Raw genomic sequence first — 26,673 nt, 5'->3', positions numbered from 1 at the left:
GGTACAGTCCTACATCAGTTAGCCAAATTTTGTAATGATTGGCTGAAGCATTCCTGAGATATAGCTGTCTGATTGAAATGGGCAAGACAACAGTACAGTCAGGGTGTGGCTGGTGGCTGTATCTTACCGAAAGTTTAAGTTTTTTCTCTAAATCTTTAAAAAGACTGTCTCCTGGTTTGAATGACACCAGATTTATGTATGTTGGGCGAAAATCCGAGGAGGTTAACAAAATAACCTGTTTTCAAACAACTATAAATCATGAAAAAAGGCAAAGATGTAGAACCAAGTTCTATATGCAGTTGAAATTCGTCATGACATAGTGAATTGGACTGGCAATAAATTTCAACTGTTGGCTTGACAGGTCTGTAGATATAGGCATAAATGCAAATCGGGGTGCTGTAGCGCCCCCATCTGACTGACTGGGACGGGTCAGTGAGACTGAGTAGTGGGTAGGAATTGTAATCATGTTGCCAAATTTGGTCAGTCTAGGACTTACGGTTTAGGCTGGGCATTCAGTTTTAGGGAAGAAAAATAATTATTGTTCAACCCTCTGTAGTAGTGCCTGAGCACGTCTAAATTAACAATAATGGAAGTTTCATTGATCCTTGTGGGGAAAACGCCTTCACGTCTCCCCAGCTCACTTCACGGAGAGTATGCTGTGCACATCGGGCTGCCTAGCTCGAGTACCCACCGAAGCTGGGTTCGAACCTGCGACCCTCTGATTACAAGCATACAAGTTTAGCCCACTGAGCCACCCGCTGCTGTGAGTAAAATGGGTGTGATCAGTAGACACCTTCCTACCTGATCTGGTAACTCATTTTACCTCAATGAGCCTAGGTGGGTCTTAGATGTATATAGACAGTGGCGTAGCGCTCCTGATTGACCGATCGACACGAAATTTGGAGGGTCTCTCTGTGGTACAGTCCTACATCAGTGAGCCAAATTTTGTAATGATTGGCTGAAGAATTCCTGAGATATAGCTGTCTGATTGAAATGGGCAAGACATCAGTACAGTCAGGGTGTGGCTGGTGGCTGTATCTTACCGAAAGTTTAAGTTTTTTCTGTAAATCTTTAAAAGGACTGTCTCCTGATTTGAATGACATCAGATTTATGGATGTTAGGCGAAAATCCTAGGAGGTTAACAAAAAAACCTGTTTTCAAAACATCTGTAAATCATGCAAGAAGGCAAAGATGTAGAACCAAGATCTATATGCAGTTTGATTTGTCAGGACATAGTGAATTGGACTGGCAATAAATTTCAACTGTAGGCTTGACAGGTCTGTAGATATAGGCAGAAATGCAAATCGGGGTGCTGTAGCGCCCCCATCTGACTGACTGGGATGGGTCAGTGGGACTTAGTAGTGGGTAGGAATAGGAATCTTGTTGCCAAATTTGGTCAGTCTAGGACTTACGGTTTAGGCTGGGCATTCAGTTTTAAGGAAGAAAAATAATTATTGTTCAACCCTCTGAAGTAGTGCCTGAGCATGTCTAACTTAAGAATAATATAAGCTTCATTGATCATCGTGGGGAAAACGCCTTCACGTCTCCCCAGCTCACTTCACGGAGGGTATGCTGTGCACATCGGGCTGCCTAGCTCGAGTACCCACCGAAGCTGGGTTCGAACCTGCGACCCTCTGATTACAAGCATACAAGTTTAGCCCACTGAGCCACCCGTTGCTGTGGTTAAAGCAGGTGAGATCGGTAGACACCTTCCTACCTGATCTGGTAACTCATTTGAGCTGAATTGGCCTAGGTTGGTCTTAGTAATATAAAAACAGTGGCCATAGCCACTGTTTACAGGGTAGGCTGATGGTCAGAGGACAAATGTACCAGCTAAATTTGATTTAGATTGGTCATCATTAAGCCAGTCAAATTGCTGCTTGATTTTGATTGGCCGATGGCGGCCACTGTTTCAGGACTCATGACTGCCATTGTATGTGACTGACCTCAGGCTGCGTCCTAGTACATACCTTCCAAATTTCAGTTGGATTGGCCGAGGCAGTCAGAAGATATTGGCAGTTTTTAGTTGTAGCGCCCCCTATGGACGAAATGCGGCCCGCCTTGCACCGTGCCCCCAAAATGGTGTACGGAGGTAGGATTTCAAATTTGGTCAAGGTAGGCCAAGGCACGGCCAAGTTATAGTAGTCAGACCACAATGTGTCAAATTTAGATATTGTTTGGGCTAGGCTAATGGCTGTAGGACATAGAAATGTCTGAAATTTGTGGATGATTCTTGATCAGCTCAGAGTTCTGATTCGTTTGACACCTCATTTGTCTGATTTGGTAGGACAAGCTAGGACTGTAAGAAAAAAGTATGATTTGCAAAATATGCAAATTAGCAAAAAATCTAAGTAGGCGAAGCTTCATGGTCCCATTGACTTTTTGGTAGGGCATGGCTGTCTGTATCAGCAGAAAAAAGAATTTCGGTTGTAGGACAAACAGGACAGGAGATATCGACGGAAACATGTTGGGGGGCGCTACGGCGCCCCCCATTGGCTGAGTCGGATGGGTCGGACAACCTAAGTAGTGGGTAGGAATTCCAATCATCCTACCAAATTTGGTCGGCCTAGGACTTACGGTTTAGGCTGGGCATTCAGTTTTAGGGAAGAAAAATAATAATAATAATAATAACTAGAAACTGCAGGCAGTTACTGAAGGGTCCAAAGGGTATGACAAGTAGGACAGGTAGGACAGGTAGGACAACAGATGGTTTGAGTAGAAGGTAGAAATCAGGATGGAGATTGTTGAGTGTCCGTCTAACAGGTCAGGAAATGTAGGACAGAATGTAGGACCCTGTGGTGTAGTGCCTGAACCTGACTGAATGCAATGTTTTGGTGAGATAGTCTGAGTAGTAGGTAGAAATCAGGATATAGACTAGTTAGTATCGGTCTAACAGGTCAGCAAATGCAGGACAGAATGTAGAACCCTGTGGTGGAGTGCCTTAGCCTGACTTAATACATGTTTTGGGTCAGATGGCCTGACTAGTTGGTAGATTTAGGGACCTTCATACCTGGTCTGGTAAGTGTAGATATTACATACAGTAGTTGCTTTTTTATACTGCCTGTGTAAACATAGGCTGTGTTGCATATTCTTAACAAAGTGCTGAGTTGCGGGAGTGTGACATGTAACAGCAGTAATATCATGCTGTATGCTATTCTAGGATGTATATTTAGACAGGAGAAAGGCTAAAAGTATTGAAGGCATTATTGAAATGGAGCGCTGACTCCACCTGCTGGCCAATTTATTATAAAATTGTAATTGCTGTAGTGTACACAGCCTGAAGAAAGATTAAAGTTTGAAAGATTTGTAAAAGTCAAATGGCAGGAGAATATAAGCAGATTAAAAATATGGACTTAGATGAAGGGAAAGGTGATTAATATTTTAATTTTTAAATAAACAATAAGCAGATTTCAGCTGCATTAACCAAGGTTGGTCTTAGACATATTATGACAGTGGCTGTAGTGCCCCCGTTTGACTGATTGCCACCAAACTTGGAAGGTCTTTTGCAGCTTGGCTGAGGCAGTCTAGTAACACAGCCGTGCATCAAATTTTGTGAGGATTGGATGAAGCATGCCAGAGATATAGCTATTTGAATGAAATAGGCATGGAAACAGTGTGGCCAGCAGGTGGAGTCAGCGCTCCATTTTAGAAATTGTATTCAATACTTTCAGGCCTTCTTATGTGTAAATTAAGTCTGATAATGTTCTATGAGGCAAATTGGTGAAAAATGAAAGTGAATAAAAAATATGGACTCAGGTGAAGGGAAAGGTAACAATTCTTTCAAGGTTTTATGAGAAATAAGGACATTTCAGCTGAATTTGCTAAGGTGGGTCTTAGACATATATGGACAGTGGCTGTAGCGCCCCTGTTTGACCGATTGGCACCAATATTGGAGGGTCTGTCTGAGGTCCCTTACTACATTAGGCCGTCAAATTTGATGAGGATTGGCTGAAGCACGGCTGAGATTTAGATGGTTGATTGAAATGAGCATGGATATGGTGCAGGTTTGTTGTAGCTGGTGGCCATAGCATACAGGTCAAGATATTTTTATGAATTATCCATAAGGGCAATGTCCTGATTGATGTACTACCAGAATGACCTACTTGGGCTGGATATTGTAGAAGTTACAGTAATATGTTATTTATTAAGTTATTAAACATCACAAGGGAATGAAAATGACTATCATTGGGCATTGCATATGTCTTGATTTGGCATGACTCACAGAACTGGCAGTACAAAATATTTTAACCAGTAATATGTCACTAGAACAGAAATGAGATAAATGTAAGTTGAACTGATTTTCAAGGTTTATACAGACATGTTATATTGTTGTAGCGCCCCCGTTTGACCGATCGGCACCAAATTTGGAGGGCCCTTCCGGACTACTATTCTACAGGATATATTAAAGTTTGGTGATGATTGGCTGAGGCAGGCCTGAGATATAGCTGTCTGATTGAATTGGGCATGGCACCTGTATGGTTTGTGTGTGGCTGGTGACTATACCTCATGGAAAGTTTATGATTTTTTTATGAATTATTTATTATGACTGTCTCCTGATTTAAATGATACCAGATTTGTGTAGGTTTGGTGAAAATCCTAGGAGGTTAACAAAATGTCTTGTTTTCAGACCAATATGAATTATGCAAAAACGCAAAGATGCAGAAGCAAGTTCTACATGTTGTTTGATTTGGCATGTCGTACTTAATTGACCGGGCAACAATTAGACTGCCATAACAGGATGGAGATTTAGCGTAGCTCTAATGTGACAGGAGATGTAGGGCAAACCGTAGAGGAGGATACTAAAAAGTCAGACAGAACTACAGGTCAGCAGATGTCAGACAGAACAGAACTTGTTTAGGTCAGATGGTTTGAGTAGAAGGTAGAAATCATGATGTAGATTGTTGAGTGTCGGTCTAACAGGTCAGGAAATGTAGGACAGAATGTAGAACCCTGTGGTGTAGTGCCTGAACCTGACTGAATGCATTGTTTTGGTCAGATGGTCTCAGTAGTAGGTAGAAATCAGGATATAGATTAGTTAGTATCGGTCTAACAGGTCAGCAAATGTAGGACAGAATGTAGAACCCTGTGGTGGAGTGCCTTAGCCTGACTGAATGCATGGTTTGGGTCAGATGGCCTGACTAGTTGGTAGATTTAGGGACCTTCATACCTGGTCTGGTAAGTCTAGATATTACAGAGTTTTCTTTTTTATACTGCCTGTGTAAACATAGGCTGTGTTGCATATTCTTAACAAAGTGCTGAGTTGCGTATTGTGACATGTAACAGCAGTAATATCATGCTGTATCATATTCTAGGTTATACATTTAGACAGGAGAAAGGCTAAAAGTATTGAAGGCATTATTGAAATGGAGCGCTGACTCCACCTGCTGGCCAATTTATTATAAAATTGTAATTGCTGCAGTGTACACAGCCTGAAGAAAGATTGAAGTTTGAAAGATTTGTAAAAGTCAAATGGCAGGAAAATATAAGCAGATTAAAAATATGGACTTAGATGAAGGGAAAGGTGATTAATTTTTTAATTTTTAAATAAACGATAAGCAGATTTCAGCTGCATTAACCAAGGTTGGTCTTAGACATATTAGGACAGTGGCTGTAGTGCCCCCGTTTGACCGATTGCCACCAAACTTGGAAGGTCTTTCTGAAGTCTAGTAACACAGATGTGCGTCAAATTTTGTGAGGATTGGATGAAGCATGCCAGAGATATAGCTATTTTAATAAAATGGGCATGGAAACAGTGTGGCCAGCAGGTGGAGTCAGCGCTCCATTTTAGAAATTGTATTCAATACTTTCAGGCCTTCTTATGTGTAAATTAAGTCTGATAATGTTCTATGAGGCAAATCGGTGAAAAATGAAAGTGAATAAGAAATATGGACTCAGGTGAAGGGAAAGGTAACAATTCTTTCAAGGTTTTATGAGAAATAAGGACATTTCAGCTGAATTTGCTAAGGTGGGTCTTAGACATATATGGACAGTGGCTGTAGCGCCCCCGTTTGACCGATTGGCACCAAAATTGGAGGGTCTGTCTGAGGTCCCTTACTACATTAGGCCGTCAAATTTGATGAGGATTGGCTGAAGCACGGCTGAGATTTAGATGGTTGATTGGGTCAGATGGTTTGAGTAGAAGGAAGAAATCATGATGTAGATTGTTGAGTGTCGGTCTAACAGGTCAGGAAATGTAGGACAGAATGTAGAACCCTGTGGTGTAGTGCCTGAACCTGACTGAATGCATTGTTTTGGTCAGATGGTCTGAGTAGTAGGTAGAAATCAGGATATAGATTAGTTAGTATCGGTCTAACAGGTCAGCAAATGTAGGACAGAATGTAGAACCCTGTGGTGGAGTGCCTTAGCCTGACTTAATGCATGGTTTTGGTCAGATGGCCTGACTAGTTGGTAGATTTAGGCACCTTCAAACCTGGTCTGGTAAATCTAGATATTACAGGGTTGCTTTTTTATACTGCCTGTGTAAACATAGGCTGTGTTGCATATTCTTAACCAAGTGCTGAGTTGCGGGAGTGTGACATGTAACAGCAGTAATATCATGCTGTATGCTATTCTAGGTTGTACATTTAGACAGGAGAAAGGCGAAAAGTATTGAAGGCATTATTGAAATGGAGCGCTGACTCCACCTGCTGGCCAATTTATTATAAAATTGTAATTGCTGCAGTGTACACAGCCTGAAGAAAGATTGAAGTTTGAAAGATTTGTAAAAGTCAAATGGCAGGAAAATATAAGCAGATTAAAAATATGGACTTAGATGAAGGGAAAGGTGATTAATATTTTAATTTTTAAATAAACAATAAGCAGATTTCAGCTGCATTAAACAGCAGTAATATCATGCTGTATGCTATTCTAGGTTGTATATTTAGACAGGAGAAAGGCTAAAAGTATTGAAGGCATTATTGAAATGGAGCGCTGACTCCACCTGCTGGCCAATTTATTATAAAATTGTAATTGCTGTAGTGTACACAGCCTGAAGAAAGATTGAAGTTTGAAAGATTTGTAAAAGTCAAATGGCAGGAAAATATAAGCAGATTAAAAATATGGACTTAGATGAAGGGAAAGGTGATTAATATTTTAATTTTTAAATAAACAATAAGCAGATTTCAGCTGCATTAACCAAGGTTGGTCTTAGACATATTATGACAGTGGCTGTAGTGCCCCCGTTTGACCGATTGCCACCAAACTTGGAAGGTCTTTCTGAAGTCTAGTAACACAGATGTGCGCCAAATTTTGTGAGGATTGGATGAAGCATGCCAGAGATATAGCTATTTGAATGAAATGGGCATGGAAACAGAGTGGCCAGCAGGTGGAGTCAGCGCTCCATTTTAGAAATTGTATTCAATACTTTCAGGCCTTCTTATGTGTAAATTAAGTCTGATAATGTTCTATGAGGCAAATCGGTGAAAAATGAAAGTGATTAAAAAATATGGACTCAGGTGAAGGGAAAGGTAACAATTCTTTCAAGGTTTTATGAGAAATAAGGACATTTCAGCTGAATTTGCTAAGGTGGGTCTTAGAAATATATGGACAGTGGCTGTAGCGCCCCCGTTTGACCGATTGGCACCAAAATTGGAGGGTCTGTCTGAGGTCCCTTACTACATTAGGCCGTCAAATTTGATGAGGATTGGCTGAAGCACAGCTGAGCTTTAGATGGTTGATTGAAATGAGCATGGATATGGTGCAGGTTTGTTGTAGCTGGTGGCCATAGCGTACAGGTTAAGATATTTTTATGAATTATCCATAATGGCAATGTCCTGATTGATGTACTACCAGAATGACCTACTTGGGCTGAACATTGTAGAAGTTACAGTAATATGTTATTTATTAAGTTTTTAAACATCACAAGGGAATGAAAATGACTATCATTGGGCATTGCATATGTCTTGATTTGGCATGACTCACAGAACTGGCAGTACAAAATATTTTAACCAGTAACATGTCACTAGAACAGAAATGAGATAAATGTAAGTTGAACTGATTTTCAAGGTTTATACAGACATGTTATGTTGTTGTAGCGCCCCCGTTTGACCGATCGGCACCAAATTTGGAGGGCCCTTCCGGACTACTATTCTACAGGATATATTAAAGTTTGGTGATGATTGGCTGAGGCAGGCCTGAGATATAGCTGTCTGATTGAATTGGGCATGGCACCTGTATGGTTTGTGTGTGGCTGGTGACTATACCTCATGGAAAGTTTATGATTTTTTTATGAATTATTTATTATGACTGTCTCCTGATTTAAATGATACCAGATTTGTGTAGGTTTGGTGAAAATCCTAGGAGGTTAACGAAATGTCTTGTTTTCAGACCAATATGAATTATGCAAAAACGCAAAGATGCAGAAGCAAGTTCTACATGTTGTTTGATTTGGCATGTCGTACTGAATTGACCTGGCAAGAAATGTCGATTGTAGGCTTCACCGTTCTCGAGAAATAGGCAGAAATGCAAAAGTTGTCACTGTTGCGCCCCCATCTGGCCGAGTGAGGTGTCCTTTACAGTTTAGGCAGAGGGTCAGAGCACAAATGTATCACCCAAATTTGATTTAGATTGGTCATTGAGAAGCCTGTGAAATGCCTGCTTGATTTTGATTGGCTGATGGCGGCCACTCTTTAAGGAATAATTACTGCCATTGTAGGTGACTGACCACAGGCTGCTTCCTAGTACATATCTACCAAATTTCAGTTAGATTGGCAAAGGCAGTCAGGAGATATTGCCAGTTTTTAGTTGTAGCGCCCCCTATTGACGAAATGCGGCCCGCCTCGGACCGTGTCCCCAGAATGGTGTAGGGAGGTAGCATTTCAAATTTGGTCAAGGTAGGCCAAGGCACGGCCAAGTTATAGCCGTCAGACCAAAACGGGCCAAATTTGGACATTGTTTGGGCGTGGCTAATGGCCGTAGGATATAAAAATGTCTGAATTTTGTGGATAATTCTTGATCAGCAGAGAATTCTGATTCGTCTGACACCTCATTTGTCTGATTTGGTAGGACAAGCCAGGACTTTAAGGAAAAAGTAGGATTGGCAAATTATGCAAATTAGCAAAAAATCTAAGTAGGCGGAGCTTCATAGTCCAAATGGCAAGTTGGTAGGGCTTTGCTGTCTGTATATGTAGAACAAAGAATTTCGATTGTAGGTCTAACAGGACAGGAGATATCGACCGAAACGTGTTGGGGGGCGCTAAGGCGCCCCCATCTGGCTGGCAGGACTGGGTAGGACAACCTGAGTAGTGGGTAGGAATTGACATCATCTGACCAAGTTTGGTTGGTCTAGCTCTTACAGTTTAGGCTGTACATTCAGTTTTAGGGCAGAAAAATAATAATAATAATAATAATAATAATAACTAGAAACTGCAGGCAGTTACGAAAGGGTCCAAAGCGCAGGACGATCGGACTGGTCGGACAGTAGAGGAATAACGGCAGTGAACCGGCGGCCAGGGTAGTAGAAAGTCAGACAGAATTAGACTGCCATAACAGGATAGGAGATGTAGGACAGAGCTGGACGGTCTCAGTAGTAGGCAGACATTAGGATGGAGATGCTTTTAGTGCAGGTGTAACAGGCCAGTCAACATCAGAGAGTACACTGTGCACATCAGGATACCTAGCTGAAATACAAAAATACTAAGCTGGGTTCGAACCGGCGATCCTCTGATTACAGGCACACAGGATTAGCACACTGAGCCATCCGCTGCTGTGGGTAAGATGACTGAGATCAGTAGACACCTTCTGGTAACTCGTTTTAGCTCAATGAGCCTAGGTGGGTCTTAGATGTATATAGACAGTGGCGTAGCGCTCCCGATTGACCGATCGACACGAAGTTTGGAGGGTCTCTCTGTGGTTCAGTCCTACATCAGTGAGCCAAATTTTGTAATGATTGGCTGAAGCATCCCTGAGATATAGCTGTCTGATTGAAATGGACGTGGCACCAGTAGAGTCAGGGTGTGGCTGGTGGCCATACCTTACCAAAAGTTTCATTTTTTTCTCTAAATCTTTAAAAGGACTATCTTCTGATTTGAAGGACAACAGATGTATGTAGGTTTGTTGAAAATCAAAGGAGGTTAACAAGAAAAGCTGTTTTCAGACAAATATAATTTATGTAAAAACAGAAAGAGGGAGAACCAAGTTATATATGTTGTTAGATTAGTCATGACATAGTTAATTGTAGTCGCAATAAATTTCAACTGTAGGCTTGACAGGTCTGGAGATATAGGCAGAAATGCAAATCGGGGTGCTGTAGCGCCCCCATCTGACTGACTGGGACGGGTCAGTGGGACTGAGTAGTGGGTAGGAATAGGAATCTTGTTGCCAAATTTGGTCAGTCTAGGACTTACGGTTTAGGCTGGGCATTCAGTTTTAGGGAAGAAAAATAATTATTGTTCAACCCTCTGGAGTAGTGCCTGAGCACGTCTAAATTAACAATAATATAAGCTTCATTGATCATCGTGGGGAAAACGCCTTCACGTATCCCCAGCTCACTTCACGGAGGGTATGCTGTGCACATCGGGCTGCCTAGCTCGAGGACCCACCTAAGCTGGGTTCGAACCTGCGACCCTCTGATTACAAGCATACAAGTTTAGCCCACTGAGCCACCCGCTGCTGTTGGTAAAACTGGAGAGATCGCTGGACACCTTTCTACCTGATCTGGAAACTCATTGTACCTCAAGGAGCCTAGGTGGGTCTTAGATGTATATAGACAGTGGCGTAGCGCTCCTGATTGACCGATTGACACGAAGTTTGGAGGGTCTCTCTGTGGTTCAGTCCTACATCAGTGAGCCAAATTTTGTAATGATTGGATGAAGCATCCCTGAGATATAGCTGGCTGATTGAAATGGGCAAGACATCAGTACAGTCAGGGTGTGGCTGGTGGCTGTATCTTACCGAAAGTTTAAGATTTTTCTGTAAATCTTTAAAAGGACTGTCTCCTGATTTGAATGACACCAGATTTATGGATGTTAGTCGAAAATCCTAGGAGGTTAACAAAAAAACCTGTTTTCAAAACATCTGTAAATCATGCAAGAAGGCAAAGATGTAGAACCAAGGTCTATATGCAGTTTGATTCGTCAGGACATAGTGAATTGGACTGGCAATAAATTTCAACTGTAGGCTTGACAGGTCTGGAGATATAGGCAGAAATGCAAATCAGGGTGCTGTAGCGCCCCCATCTGACTGACTGGGACGGGTCAGTGGGACTGAGTAGTGGGTAGGAATAGGAATCTTGTTGCCAAATTTGGTCAGTCTAGGACTTACGGTTTAGGCTGGGCATTCAGTTTTAGGGAAGAAAAATAATTATTGTTCAACCCTCTGGAGTAGTGCCTGAGCACGTCTAAATTAACAATAATATAAGCTTCATTGATCATCATGGGGAAAACGCCTTCACGTATTCCCAGCTCACTTCACGGAGGGTATGCTGTGCACATCGGGCTGCCTAGCTCGAGGACCCACCTAAGCTGGGTTCGAACCTGCGACCCTCTGATTACAAGCATACAAGTTTAGCCCACTGAGCCACCCGCTGCTGTTGGTAAAACTGGAGAGATCGCTGGACACCTTCCTACCTGATCTGGAAACTCATTGTACCTCAATGAGCCTAGGTGGGTCTTAGATGTATATAGACAGTGGCGTAGCACTCCTGATTGACCGATTGACACGAAGTTTGGAGGGTCTCTCTGTGGTTCAGTCCTACATCAGTGAGCCAAATTTTGTAATGATTGGCTGAAGCATCCCTGAGATATAGCTGGCTGATTGAAATGGGCAAGACATCAGTACAGTCAGGGTGTGGCTGGTGGCTGTATCTTACCGAAAGTTTAAGATTTTTCTGTAAATCTTTAAAAGGACTGTCTACTGATTTGAATGACACCAGATTTATGGATGTTAGTCGAAAATCCTAGGAGGTTAACAAAAAAACCTGTTTTCAAAACATCTGTAAATCATGCAAGAAGGCAAAGATGTAGAACCAAGATCTATATGCAGTTTGATTCGTCAGGACATAGTGAATTGGACTGGCAATAAATTTCAACTGTAGGCTTGACAGGTCTGGAGAAATAGGCAGAAATGCAAATCGAGGTGCTGTAGCGCCCCCATCTGACTGACTGGGACGGGTCAGTGGGACTGAGTAGTGGGTAGGAATAGGAATCTTGTTGCCAAATTTGGTCAGTCTAGGACTTACGGTTTAGGCTGGGCATTCAGTTTTAGGGAAGAAAAATAATTATTGTTCAACCCTCTGGAGTAGTGCCTGAGCACGTCTAAATTAACAATAATATAAGCTTCATTGATCATCATGGGGAAAACGCCTTCACGTATTCCCAGCTCACTTCACGGAGGGTATGCTGTGCACATCGGGCTGCCTAGCTCGAGGACCCACCTAAGCTGGGTTCGAACCTGCGACCCTCTGATTACAAGCATACAAGTTTAGCCCACTGAGCCACCCGCTGCTGTTGGTAAAACTGGAGAGATCGCTGGACACCTTCCTACCTGATCTGGAAACTCATTGTACCTCAATGAGCCTAGGTGGGTCTTAGATGTATATAGACAGTGGCGTAGCACTCCTGATTGACCGATTGACACGAAGTTTGGAGGGTCTCTCTGTGGTTCAGTCCTACATCAGTGAGCCAAATTTTGTAATGATTGGCTGAAGCATCCCTGAGATATAGCTGGCTGATTGAAATGGGCAAGACATCAGTACAGTCAGGGTGTGGCTGGTGGCTGTATCTTACCGAAAGTTTAAGATTTTTCTGTAAATCTTTAAAAGGACTGTCTACTGATTTGAATGACACCAGATTTATGGATGTTAGTCGAAAATCCTAGGAGGTTAACAAAAAAACCTGTTTTCAAAACATCTGTAAATCATGCAAGAAGGCAAAGATGTAGAACCAAGATCTATATGCAGTTTGATTCGTCAGGACATAGTGAATTGGACTGGCAATAAATTTCAACTGTAGGCTTGACAGGTCTGGAGAAATAGGCAGAAATGCAAATCGAGGTGCTGTAGCGCCCCCATCTGACTGACTGGGACGGGTCAGTGGGACTGAGTAGTGGGTAGTAATAGGAATCTTGTTGCCAAATTTGGTCAGTCTAGGACTTACGGTTTAGGCTGGGCATTCAGTTTTAGGGAAGAAAAATAATTATTGTTCAACCCTCCGTAGTAGTGCCTGAGCACGTCTAAATTAACAATAATATAAGCTTCATTTATCATCGTGGGGAAAACGCCTTCACGTCTCCCCTGCTCACTTCACGGAGGGTATGCTGTGCACATCGGGCTGCCTAGCTCGAGTGCCCACCGAAGCTGGGTTCGAACCTGCGACCATCTGATTACAAGCATACAAGTTTAGCCCACTGAGCCACCCGTTGCTGTGGTTAAAGCAGGTGAGATCAGTTGACACCTTCCTACCTGATCTGGTAACTCATTTGAGCTGAATTGGCCTAGGTTGGTCAGTAATATAAAAACAGTGGCCATAGCCACTGTTTACAGGGTAGGCTGAGGGTCAGAGGACAAATGTACCAGCTAAATTTGATTTAGATTGGTCATCATTAAGCCAGTCAAATTGCTGCTTGATTTTGATTGGCCGATGGCGGCCACTGTTTCAGGACTCATGACTGCCATTGTACGTGACTGACCTCAGGCTGCGTCCTAGTACATACCTTCCAAATTTCAGTTGGATTGGCCGAGGCAGTCAGAAGATATTGGCAGTTTTTAGTTGTAGCGCCCCCTATGGACGAAATGCGGCCCGCCTTGGACCTTGCCCCCAAAATGGTGTAGGGAGGTAGGATTTCAAATTTGGTCAAGGTAGGCCAAGGCACGGCCAAGTTATAGTAGTCAGACCACAATGTGTCAAATTTAGATATTGTTTGGGCTAGGCTAATGGCCGTAGGACATAGAAATGTCTGAAATTTGTGGATGATTCTTGATCAGCTCAGAGTTCTGATTCGTTTGACACCTCATTTGTCTGATTTGGTAGGACAAGCTAGGACTGTAAGAAAAAAGTATGATTTGCAAAATATGCAAATTAGCAAAAAATCTAAGTAGGCGGAGCTTCATGGTCCCATTGACTTTTTGGCAGGGCATGGCTGTCTGTATCAGCAGAAAAAAGAATTTCGGTTGTAGGACAAACAGGACAGGAGATATTGACTGAAACGTGTTGGGGGGCGCTACGGCGCCCCCCTCTGGCTGAGTCGGACGGGTCGGACAACCTGAGTAGTGGGTCAGAATACCAATCATCCTACCAAATTTGGTCGGCCTAGGACTTACGGTTTAGGCTGGGCATTCAGTTTTAGGGAAGAAAAATAATAAAAAAAAAAATAAAAATAATAATAATCCTAACAAAAACAATAAGGTTCCATAGCACTACGTGCTTTGGACCCTTAATAATAATAATAATAATAATAATCTTAACAAAAACAATAAGGTTCCATAGCACTACGTGCTTTGGACCCTTAATAATAATCCTAACAAAAACAATAAGGTTCCATAGCACTACGTGCTTTGGACCCTTAATAATCTTAACAAAAACAATAAGGTTCCATAGCACTACGTGCTTTGGACCCTTAACTAGAAACTGCAGGCAGTTACGAAAGGGTCCAAAGCGCAGGACGATCGGACTGGTCGGACAGTAGAGGAATAATGGCAGTGAACCGGCGGGCAGGGTAGTTGAAAGTCAGACAGAATTAGACTGCCATAACAGGATAGGAGATGTAGGACAGAGCTGGACGGTCTCAGTAGTAGGCAGACATTAGGATGGAGATGCTTTTAGTGCAGGTGTAACAGGCCAGTCAACATCAGAGAGTACACTGTGCACATCAGGATACCTAGCTGAAATACCAAAATACTAAGCTGGGTTCGAACCGGCGATCCTCTGATTACAGGCACACAGGATTAGCACACTGAGCCACCCGCTGCTGTGGGTAAGATGACTGAGATCAGTAGACACCTTCCCACCTGATCTGGTAACTCGTTTTAGCTCAATGAGCCTAGGTGGGTCTTAGATGTATATAGACAGTGGCGTAGCGCTCCCGATTGACCGATCGACACGAAATTTGGAGGTTATCTCTGCGGTACAGTGCTACATCAGTGAGCCAAATTTTGTAATGATTGGCTGAAGCATTCCTGAGATATAGCTGTCTGATTGAAATGGGCAAAACAACAGTACAGTCAGGGTGTGGCTGGAGGCTGTATCTTACCGAAAGTTTAAGTTTTTTCTCTAAATCTTTAAAAGGACTGTCTCCTGGTTTTAATGACATCAGATTTATGTATGTTGGGCGAAAATCGGAGGAGGTAAACAAAACAACCTGTTTTCCAACAACTATCAATCATGCAAAAAGGCAAAGATGTAGAACCAAGTTCTATATGCAGTTGAAATTCGTCATGACATAGTGAATTGGACTGGCAATAAATTTCAACTGTTGGCTTGACAGGTCTGTAGATATAGGCAGAAATGCAAATCGGGGTGCTGTAGCGCCCCCATCTGACTGACTGGGACGAGTCAGTGGGCCTGAGTAGTGGGTAGGAATAGGAATCTTGTTGCCAAATTTGGTCAGTCTAGGACTTACGGTATAGGCTGGGCATTAAGTTTTAGGGAAGAAAAATAATTATTGTTCAACCCTCTGAAGTAGTGCCTTAGCACGTCTAAATTAACAATAATATAAGCTTCATTGATCCTCGTGGGGGAAAACGCCTTTATGTCTCCCAAGCTCACTTCACGGAGAGTATGCTGTGCACATCGGGCTGCCTAGCTCAAGTACCCACCAAAGCTGGGCTCGAACCTGCGACCCTCTGATTACAAGCATACAAGTTTAGCCCACTGAGCCACCCGTTGCTGTTGTTAAAACAGGTGAGATCGGTAGACAACTTCCTACCTGATCTGGTAACTCATTTTACCTCAATGAGCCTAGGAGGGTCTTAGATGTATATAGACAGTGGCGTAGCGCTCCTAATTGACCAATCGACACGAAATTTGGAGGGTCTCTGTGGTACAGTCCTACATCAGTGAGCCAAATTTTGTAATGATTGACTGAAGCATCCCTGAGATATAGCTGTCTGATTGAAATGGGCAAGACAACAGTACAGTCAGGGTGTGACTGGTGGCTGTATCTTACCGAAAGTTTAAGTTTTTTCTCTAAATCTTTAAAAGGACTGTCTCCTGGTTTAAATGACTACAGATTTATCTATGTTGGGCGAAAATCCTAGGAGGTTAACAAAATAACCTGTTTTCAAAACAACTATAAATCATGCAAAAAGGCAAAGATGGAGAACCAAGTTCTATATGCAGTTGGATTTGTCAGGACATAGTGAATTGGACTGGCAATAAATTTCAACTGTAGGCTTGACAGGTCTGCAGATATAGGCAGAAATGCAAATCGGGGTGCTGTAGCGCCCCCATCTGACTGACTGGGACAGGTCAGTGGGCCTGAGTAGTGGGTAGTAATAGGAATCTTGTTGCCAAATTTGGTCAGTGTAGGACTTACGGTTTAGGCTGGGCATTGAGTTTTAGGGAAGAAAAATAATTATTGTTCAACCCTCTGGAGTAGTGCCTGAGCACATCTGAATGGCTCGTTTAATAATAATAGAAGCTTCATTGATCGTCGTCGGGAAAACGCCTTTATGTCTCCCCAGCTCACTTCACGGAGGGTATGCTGTGCACATCGGGCTGCCTAGCTCGAGTACCCACCTAAGCTGGGTTCGAACCTGCGACCCTCTGATTACAAGCACACAAGTTTAGCCCACTGAGCCACCCGCTGCTGTTGGTAAAACTGGAGAGATCGCTGGACACCTTCCTACCTGATATGGAAACTCATTGTACCTCAATGAGCCTAGGTGGGTCTTAGATGTATATAGACAGTGGCGTAGCGCTCCCGATTGACCGATCGACACAAAATTTGGAGGGTCTCTCTGTGGTACAGTCCTACATCAGTGAGCCAAATTTTGTAATGATTGACTGAAGCATCCCTGAGATATAGCTGTCTGATTGAAATGGGCAAGACAACAGTACAGTCAGGGTGTGGCTGGTGGCTGTATCTTACCGAAAGTTTAAGTTTTTTCTCTAAATCTTTAAAAAGACTGTCTCCTGGTTTGAATGACACCAGATTTATGTATGTTGGGCGAAAATCCGAGGAGGTTAACAAAATAACCTGTTTTCAAACAACTATAAATCATGAAAAAAGGCAAAGATGTAGAACCAAGTTCTATATGCAGTTGAAATTCGTCATGACATAGTGAATTGGACTGGCAATAAATTTCAACTGTTGGCTTGACAGGTCTGTAGATATAGGCATAAATGCAAATCGGGGTGCTGTAGCGCCCCCATCTGACTGACTGGGACGGGTCAGTGAGACTGAGTAGTGGGTAGGAATTGTAATCATGTTGCCAAATTTGGTCAGTCTAGGACTTACGGTTTAGGCTGGGCATTCAGTTTTAGGGAAGAAAAATAATTATTGTTCAACCCTCTGTAGTAGTGCCTGAGCAGGTCTTAATTAACAATAATATAAGCTTCATTGACCCGCATGGGGAAAACGCCTTCACGTCTCCCCAGCTCACTTCACGGAGAGTATGCTGTGCACATCGGGCTGCCTAGCTCGAGTACCCACCGAAGCTGGGTTCGAACCTGCGACCCTCTGATTACAAGCATACAAGTTTAGCCCACTGAGCCACCCGCTGCTGTGAGTAAAATGGGTGGGATCAGTAGACACCTTCCTACCTGATCTGGTAACTCATTTTACCTCAATGAGCCTAGGTGGGTCTTAGATGTATATAGACAGTGAAAGTAGCACACCCATTTGACCGATCGACACGAAATTTGCAGGGTATCTCTGCGGTACAGCCCTTTATTAATGAGAGATATTTGGTAATGATTGGCTGAAGCATCCCTAAGATATAGCTGTCTGATCGAAATGGGAAAGGCAGCAGTACAGTCAGGGTGTGCCTGGTGGCCGTAACTTACTGAAAGTTTATGTTTTTTCCCTAAGTCTTTAAAAGGACTGTCTCTTGATTTAAATGACAACAGATTTATGTAGGTGTGGTGAAAATCCTAGGAGGTGAATGAAGTGACCTGTTTTCAGAGAAATATAAATCATGTAAAAACGCAAAGATGGAGAACCAAGTTCTATATGCAGTTGGATTCTTCGGGACATAGTGAATTGGACTGGCAATAAAATTTAAGTGTAGGCTTGGCAGTTCTGGAGAAATAGGCAGAAATGCAGATGGGGGTGCTGTCACGCCCCCATCTGGCCTAATGAGATGTCCTTTACAGGGTGGGCTAAGGGTCAGAGGACAAATGTACCAGTTAAATTTGATTTGGATTGGTCATCATTAAGCCAGTCAAATTGCTGCTTGATTTTGATTGGTCGATGGCGGCCACTGTTTCAGGACTCATGACTACCATTGTATGTGACTGACCTCAGGCTGCGTCCTAGTACATACCTTCCAAATTTCAGTTCGATTGGCCAAGGCAGTCAGAAGATATTGGTAGTTTTTCATTGTAGCGCCCCCTATGGACGAAATGCAGCCCGCCCTGGAACGTGTCCCCAGAATGGTGTAGGGAGGTAGGATATCAAATTTGGTCAAGGTAGGCCAAGGCACGGCCAAGTTATAGCCATCAGACCAAAATGGGACAAATATGGACATTGTTTGGGCGTGGCTAATGGCCGTAGGACATAGCAAAGTCTGAAATTTGTGGATGATTCTTGATCAGCTCACAGTTCTGATTCGTTTGACACCTCAATTGTCTGACTTGGTAGGACAAGCTAGGACTTTAAGAGATAAGTAGTATTTGCAAAATATGCAAATTAGCAAAAAATCTAAGTAGGCGGAGCTTTATGGTCCCATTGACTTTTTGGTAGAGCATGGCCGTCTGTATCAGCAGAAACAAGAATTTCGACTGTAGGACAAACAGGACAGGAGATATCGACCGAAACGTGTTGGGGGGCGCTACGGCGCCCCCCTCTGGCTGAGTCGGACGGGTCGGACAACCTGAGTAGTGGGTAGGAATTCCAATCATCCGACCAAATTTGGTCAGCCTAGGACTTACGGTTTAGGCTGGGCATTCAGTTTTAGGGAAGAAAAATAATAAAAACTAGAAACTGCAGGCAGTTACGAAAGGGTCCAAAGCGTAGGATGATAGGACAGGTAGGACAAGTAGAGGATAGGAGGTTGGGATAGGACATGTAGGACTGGTTTCGGTGAGATGGTCTAAGTAATAGGCAGAAATTGTGATGGAGATGCTTTTAGTGCAGGTGTGACATGTCAGTCGACGTCGGATAGTACGCTGTCCGCATCGGGCTACCTAGCTCAAATACCCACTGAAGCTGGGTTCGAACCGACAACCCTCTGATTACAGGCACACAGGATTAGCACACTGAGCCACCCATTGCTGTTGGTAAGATGTGTGAGATCGGTAGACACCTTCCTACTTGATCTGGTAACTAATTATAGCTCAATTAGACTAGGTTGGTTTTAAGCATATATGGACAGTGGCAATAGCGCTCCCGTTTGACCTATTGACATGAAATTTGGAGGGTCTCTCTGTGGTACAGCCTTTCATCAGAGATAGATATTTGGAAATGATTGGCTGAAGCGTGCATGAGATTTAGCTGTCTGATTGAAATGGACGTGGCACCAGTAGAGTCAGGGTATGGCTGGTGGCCATACCTTACCAAAAGTTTAATTTTTTTCTCTAAATCTTTAAAAGGACTATATTCTGATTTGAAGGACAACAGATGTATGTAGGTTTGCTGAAAATCAAAGGAGGTTAACAAGAAAAGCTGTTTTCAGACAAATATAATTTATGTAAAAACAGAAAGAGGTAGAACCAAATTATATATGTTGTAAGATTAGTCATGACATAGTGAATTGTAATCGCAATAAATTTCAACTGTAGGCTTGACAGTTCTGTAGATATAGGCATAAATGCAAATCGGGGTGCTGTAGCGCCCCCATCTGACTGACTGGGATGGGTCAGTGGGACTGAGTAGTGGGTAGGAATAGGAATCTTGCTGCCAAATTTGGTCAGTCTAGGACTTACGGTTTAGGCTGGGCATTCAGTTTTAGGGAAGAAAAATAATTATTGTTCAACCCTCTGGAGTAGTGCCTGAGCAGGTCTTAATTAACAATAATATAAGTTTCATTGACCAGCGTGGGGAAAACGCCTTCACGTCTCCCCAGCTCACTTCACAGAGGGTATGCTGTGCACATCGGGCTGCCTAGCTGGAGTACCCACCGAAGCTGGGTTCGAACCTGCGACCCTCTGATTACAAGCATACAAGTTTAGCCCACTGAGCCACCCGCTGCTGTTGGTAAAACGGGAGAGATCGCTGGACACCTTCCCACCTGATCTGGAAACTCATTTTACCTCAATGAGCCTAGGTGGGTCTTAGATGTATATGGACAGTGGCGTAGCGCTCCTGATTGACCGATTGACATGAAATTTGGAGGGTCTCTCTGTGGTACAGTCCTACATCAGTCAGCCAAATTTTGTAATGATTGGCTGAAGCATCCTTGAGATATAGCTGTCTGATTGAAATGGGCAAGACATCAGTACAGTCAGGGTGTGGCTGGTGGCTGTATCTTACCGAAAGTTTAAGTTTTTTCTGTAAATCTTTAAAAGGACTGTCTCCTGATTTGAATGACACCCGATTTATGGATGTTAGGCGAAAATCCTAGGAGGTTAACAAAAAACCTGTTTTCAAAACATCTATAAATCATGCAAGAAGGCAAAGATGTAGAACCAAGATCTATATGCAGTTTGATTCATCAGGACATAGTGAATTGGCCTGGCAATAAATTTCAACTGTAGGCTTGACAGGTCTGGAGATATAGGCAGAAATGCAAATCGGGGTGCTGTAGCGCCCCCATCTGACTGACTGGGACGGGTCAGTGGGACTGAGTAGTGGGTAGGAATAGCAATCTTGTTGCCAAATTTGGTCAGTCTAGGACTTACGGTTTAGGCTGGGCATTCAGTTTTAGGGAAGAAAAATAATTATTGTTTAACCATCTGAAGTAGTGCCTGAGCACGTCTAAATTAACAATAATATAAGCTTCATTCATCATCGTGGGGAAAACACCTTCACGTCTCCCCAGCTCACTTCACGGAGGGTATGCTGTGCACATTGGGCTGCCTAGCTCGAGTACCCACCGAAGCTGGGTTCGAACCTGCGACCCTCTGATTACAAGCATACAAGTTTAGCCCACTGAGCCACCCGTTGCTGTTGGTAAAACAGGTGAGATCGGTAGACACATTCCTACCTGATCTGGTTACTCATTTTAGCTCTATGAGCATAGGTGAGTCTTAGACACATATAGACAGTGAAAGTAGCACACCCATTTGACCGATCAACACAAAATTTGCAGGGTATCTCTGCGGTACAGCCCTTTATTAATGAGAGATATTTGGTAATGATTGGCTGAAGCATCCCTAAGATATAGCTGTCTGATCGAAATGGGAAAGGCAGCAGTACAGTCAGGGTGTGCCTGGTGGCCGTAACTTACTGAAAGTTTATGTTTTTTCCCTAAGTGTTTAAAAGGACTGTCTCTTGATTTAAATGACAACAGACTTATGTAGGTGTGGTGAAAATCCTAGGAGGTAAATGAAATGACCTGTTTTCAGAGAAATATAAATCATGTAAAAATGCAAAGATGCATAACCAAGTTCTATATGTAGTTTGATTCTTTGGGACATAGTGAATTGGACTGGCAATAAAATTTAAGTGTAGGCTTGGCAGTTCTGGAGAAATAGGCAGAAATGCAGATGCGGGTGCTGTCACGCCCCCATCTGGCCTAATGAGATGTCCTATACAGGGTGGGCTAAGGGTCAGAGGACAAATGTACCAGTTAAATTTGATTTGGATTGGTCATCATTAAGCCAGTCAAATTGCTGCTTGATTTTGATTGGCCGATGGCGGCCACTGTTTCAGGACTCATGACTACCATTGTACGTGACTGACCTCAGGCTGCGTCCTAGTACATACCTTCCAAATTTCAGTTGGATTGGCCAAGGCAGTCAGGAGATATTGGCAGTTTTTAGTTGTAGCGCCCCCTATGGATGAAATGCGGCCCACTTTGGACCGTTTCCCCAGAATGCTGTACGGAGCTGGCATTTCAAATTTGGCCAATGTAGACCAAGGCACGGCCAAGTTATAGCCATCAGACCAAAACGGGACAAATTTGGACATTGTTTCGGCGTGGCTAATGGCCGTACAATACAAAAATGTCTCAATTTTTTTAGAAATTCTTGATGAGCTCAGAGTTCTGATTCGTTTGACACCTCATTTGTCTGATTTGGTAGGAGAAGCTATGACTTTAAGAGATAAGTAGTATTTGCAAAATATGCAAATTAGCAAAAAATCGAAGTAGGCGGAGCTTAATGGTCCCATTGACTTTTTGGTAGGGCATGGCCGTCTGTATCAGCAGAAAAAACAATTTCGGTTGTAGGACAAACAGGACAGGAGATATCGACCGAAACGTGTTGGGGGGCGCTACGGCGCCCCCCTCTGGCTGAGTCGGACGGGTCGGACAACCTGAGTAGTGGGTAGGAATTCCAATCATCCTACCAAATTTGGTCGGCCTAGGACTTACGGTTTAGGCTGGGCATTCAGTTTTAGGGAAGAAAAATAATAAAAACTAGAAACTGCAAGCAGTTACGAAAGGGTCCAAAGCGTAGGATGATCGGACTGGTAGGACAGTAGAGGAATAAGGGCAGAGATCCGGCGGCCATGGTAGTAGAAAGTCAGAAAGAATTAGTCAGCCATAACATGATGGAGATTCAGCGTAGGTCTAATGAGATATGACTATATATGTTCCTGGATTTGGCATGACATTGTGAATTTGACTGACAATAAAATTTAAGTGTAGAACAAGTAGGTCAGGAGATATCGACCAAAACATGTTGTGGGGCGCAACGGCGCCCCCCTCTGACTGACTGGGATGGGTCGGAGAGGCTAAGTAGTGGGTAGCAATAGGAATCTTATTGCCAAAGTTGGTCGGCCTAGGACTTACGGTTTAGGCTGGGCATTCAGTTTTAGGGAAGAAAAATAATTATAATCGAACCCTCCGGAGTAGTGCATAAGCCTGTCTTAATGGCTGGGTTAATAACAAAAATAGAAGCTTCATTGACCTTCATGTGGAAAACGCCTTTACATCTCCACAGCTTGCTTTACGGAGAGCATGCTGTGCACATCGGGCTGCCTAGCTCAAGTACCCACCGAAGCTGGGTTCGAACCGGCGACCCTCTGATTACAAGCATACAAGTTTAGCCCACTGAGCCACCCACTGCTGTGAGTAAAACGGGTGGGATCAGTAGACACCTTCCTACCTGATCTGGAAACTGATTTTACCTCAATGAGCCTAGGTGGGTCTTAGATGTATATAGACAGTGGCGTAGCGCTCCTGATTGACCGATTGACACGAAATTTGGACGGTCTCTCTGTGGTACAGTCCTACATCAGTGAGCCAACTGTTGTAATGATTGGCTGAAGCATCCCTAAGATATAGCTGTCTGATTGAAATGGGCAAGACACCAGTACAGTCAGGGTGTGGCTGGTGGCTGTATCTTACCGAAAGTTTAAGATTTTTCAGTAAATCTTTAAAAGGACTGTCTCCTGATTTGAATGACACCAGATTTATGGATGTTAGTCGAAAATCCTAGGAGGTTAACAAAAAAACCTGTTTTCAAAACATCTGTAAATCATGCAAGAAGGCAAAGATGTAGAACCAAGATCTATATGCAGTTTGATTCGTCAGGACATAGTGAATTGGACTGGCAATAAATTTCAACTGTAGGCTTGACAGGTCTGGAGATATAGGCAGAAATGCAAATCGGGGTGCTGTAGCGCCCCCATCTGACTGACTGGGACGGGTCAGTGGGACTGAGTAGTGGGTAGGAATAGGAATCTTGTTGCCAAATTTGGTCAGTCTAGGACTTAAGGTTTAGGCTGGGCATTCAGTTTTAGGGAAGAAAAATAATCATTGTTCAACCCTCTGGAGTAGTGCCTGAGCACGTCTAAATTAACAATAATATAAGCTTCATTGATCATCGTGGGGAAAACGCCTTCACATATCCCCAGCTCACTTCACGGAGGGTATGCTGTGCACATCGGGCTGCCTAGCTCGAGGACCCACCTAAGCTGGGTTCGAACCTGCGACCCTCTGATTACAAGCATACAAGTTTAGCCCACTGAGCCACCCGCTGCTGTTGGTAAAACTGGAGAGATCGCTGGACACCTTCCTACCTGATCTGGAAACTCATTGTACCTCAATGAGCCTAGGTGGGTCTTAGATGTATATAGACAGTGGCTTAGCGCTCCTGATTGACCGATTGACACGAAGTTTGGAGGGTCTCTCTGTGGTTCAGTCCTACATCAGTGAGCCAAATTTTGTAATGATTGGCTGAAGCATCCCTGAGATATAGCTGGCTGATTGAAATGGGCAAGGCACCAGTACAGTCAGGGTGTGGCTGGTGGCTGTATCTTACCGAAAGTTTAAGATTTTTCTGTAAATCTTTAAAAGGACTGTCTCCTGATTTGAATGACACCAGATTTATGGATGTTAGTCGAAAATCCTAGGAGGTTAACAAAAAAACCTGTTTTCAAAACATCTGTAAATCATGCAAGAAGACAAAGATGTAGAACCAAGATCTATATGCAGTTTGATTCGTCAGGACATAGTGAATTGGACTGGCAATAAATTTCAACTGTAGGCTTGACAGGTCTGGAGATATAGGCAGAAATGCAAATCGGGGTGCTGTAGCGCCCCCATCTGACTGACTGGGACGGGTCAGTGGGACTGAGTAGTGGGTAGTAATAGGAATCTTGTTGCCAAATTTGGTCAGTCTAGGACTTACGGTTTAGGCTGGGCATTCAGTTTTAGGGAAGAAAAATAATTATTGTTCAACCCTCTGGAGTAGTGCCTGAGCACGTCTAAATTAACAATAATAGAAGCTTCATTGATCCTCGTTGGGAAAATGCCTTCACGTCTCCCAAGCTCACTTCACGGAGGGTATGCTGTGCACATCGGGCTGCTTAGCTTGAGTACCCACCGAAGCTGGGTTCGAACCTGCGACCCTCTGATTACAAGCATACAAGTTTAGCCCACTGAGCCACCCGTTGTTGTGGTTAAAATGTGTGAGATTGGTAGACACCTTCCTACCAGATCTGGTTACTCATTTTAGCTAAATGAGCATAGGTGAATTTTAGACACATTTAGACAGTGAAAGTAGCACACCTATTTGACCGATCGACACGAAATTTGGAGGGTATCTCTGCGGTACAGCCCTTTATTAAAGAGAGATATTTGGTAATGATTGGCTGAAGCATCCCTAAGATATAGCTGTCTGATCGAAATGGGAAAGGCAGCAGTACAGTCAGGGTGTGCCTGGTGGCCGTACCTTACCGAAAGTTTATGTTTTTTCCCTAAGTCTTTAAAAGGACTGTCTCTTGATTTAAATGACAACAGACTTATGTAGGTGTGGTGAAAATCCCAGGAGGTCAATGAAATGACCTGTATTCAGAGAAATATAAATCCTGTAAAAATGCAAAGATGGAGAACCAAGTTCTATATGCAGTTGGATTCTTCAGGACATAATAAATTGGACTGGCAATAAAATTTAAGTGTAGGCTTGGCAGTTCTGGAGAAATAGGCAGAAATGCAGATGGGGGTGCTGTCACGCCCCCATCTGGCCTAATGAGATGTCCTTTACAGGGTGGGCTAAGGGTCAGAGGACAAATGTACCAGTTAAATTTGATTTGGATTGGTCATCATTAAGCCAGTCAAATTGCTGCTTGATTTTGATTGGTCGATGGCGGCCACTGTTTCAGGACTCATGACTACCATTGTATGTGACTGACCTCAGGCTTCGTCCTAGTACATACCTTCCAAATTTCAGTTCGATTGGCCAAGGCAGTCAGAAGATATTGGTAGTTTTTCATTGTAGCGCCCCCTATGGACGAAATGCAGCCCGCCCTGGAACGTGTCCCCAGAATGGTGTAGGGAGGTAGGATATCAAATTTGGTCAAGGTAGGCCAAGGCACGGCCAAGTTATAGCCATCAGACCAAAATGGGACAAATATGGACATTGTTTGGGCGTGGCTAATGGCCGTAGGACATAGCAAAGTCTGAAATTTGTGGATGATTCTTGATCAGCTCACAGTTCTGATTCGTTTGACACCTCAATTGTCTGACTTGGTAGGACAAGCTAGGACTTTAAGAGATAAGTAGTATTTGCAAAATATGCAAATTAGCAAAAAATCTAAGTAGGCGGAGCTTTATGGTCCCATTGACTTTTTGGTAGAGCATGGCCGTCTGTATCAGCAGAAAAAAGAATTTCGACTGTAGGACAAACAGGACAGGAGATATCGACCGAAACGTGTTGGGGGGCGCTACGGCGCCCCCCTCTGGCTGAGTCGGACGGGTCGGACAACCTGAGTAGTGGGTAGGAATTCCAATCATCCGACCAAATTTGGTCAGCCTAGGACTTACGGTTTAGGCTGGGCATTCAGTTTTAGGGAAGAAAAATAATAAAAACTAGAAACTGCAGGCAGTTACGAAAGGGTCCAAAGCGTAGGACAATCGGACTGGTAGGACAGTAGAGGAATAACGGCAGAGAACCGGCGGCAAAGGTAGTAGAAAGTCAGACAGAATTAGACTGCCATAACAGGATAGGAGATGTAGGACGGTCTCAGTAGTAG

This window comes from Paramormyrops kingsleyae, chromosome 14 (assembly GCF_048594095.1).
Source record: "Paramormyrops kingsleyae isolate MSU_618 chromosome 14, PKINGS_0.4, whole genome shotgun sequence".
In the NCBI taxonomy this organism is placed as follows: domain Eukaryota; kingdom Metazoa; phylum Chordata; class Actinopteri; order Osteoglossiformes; family Mormyridae; genus Paramormyrops; species Paramormyrops kingsleyae.
Note: the sequence above shows the minus strand (reverse complement) of the source record.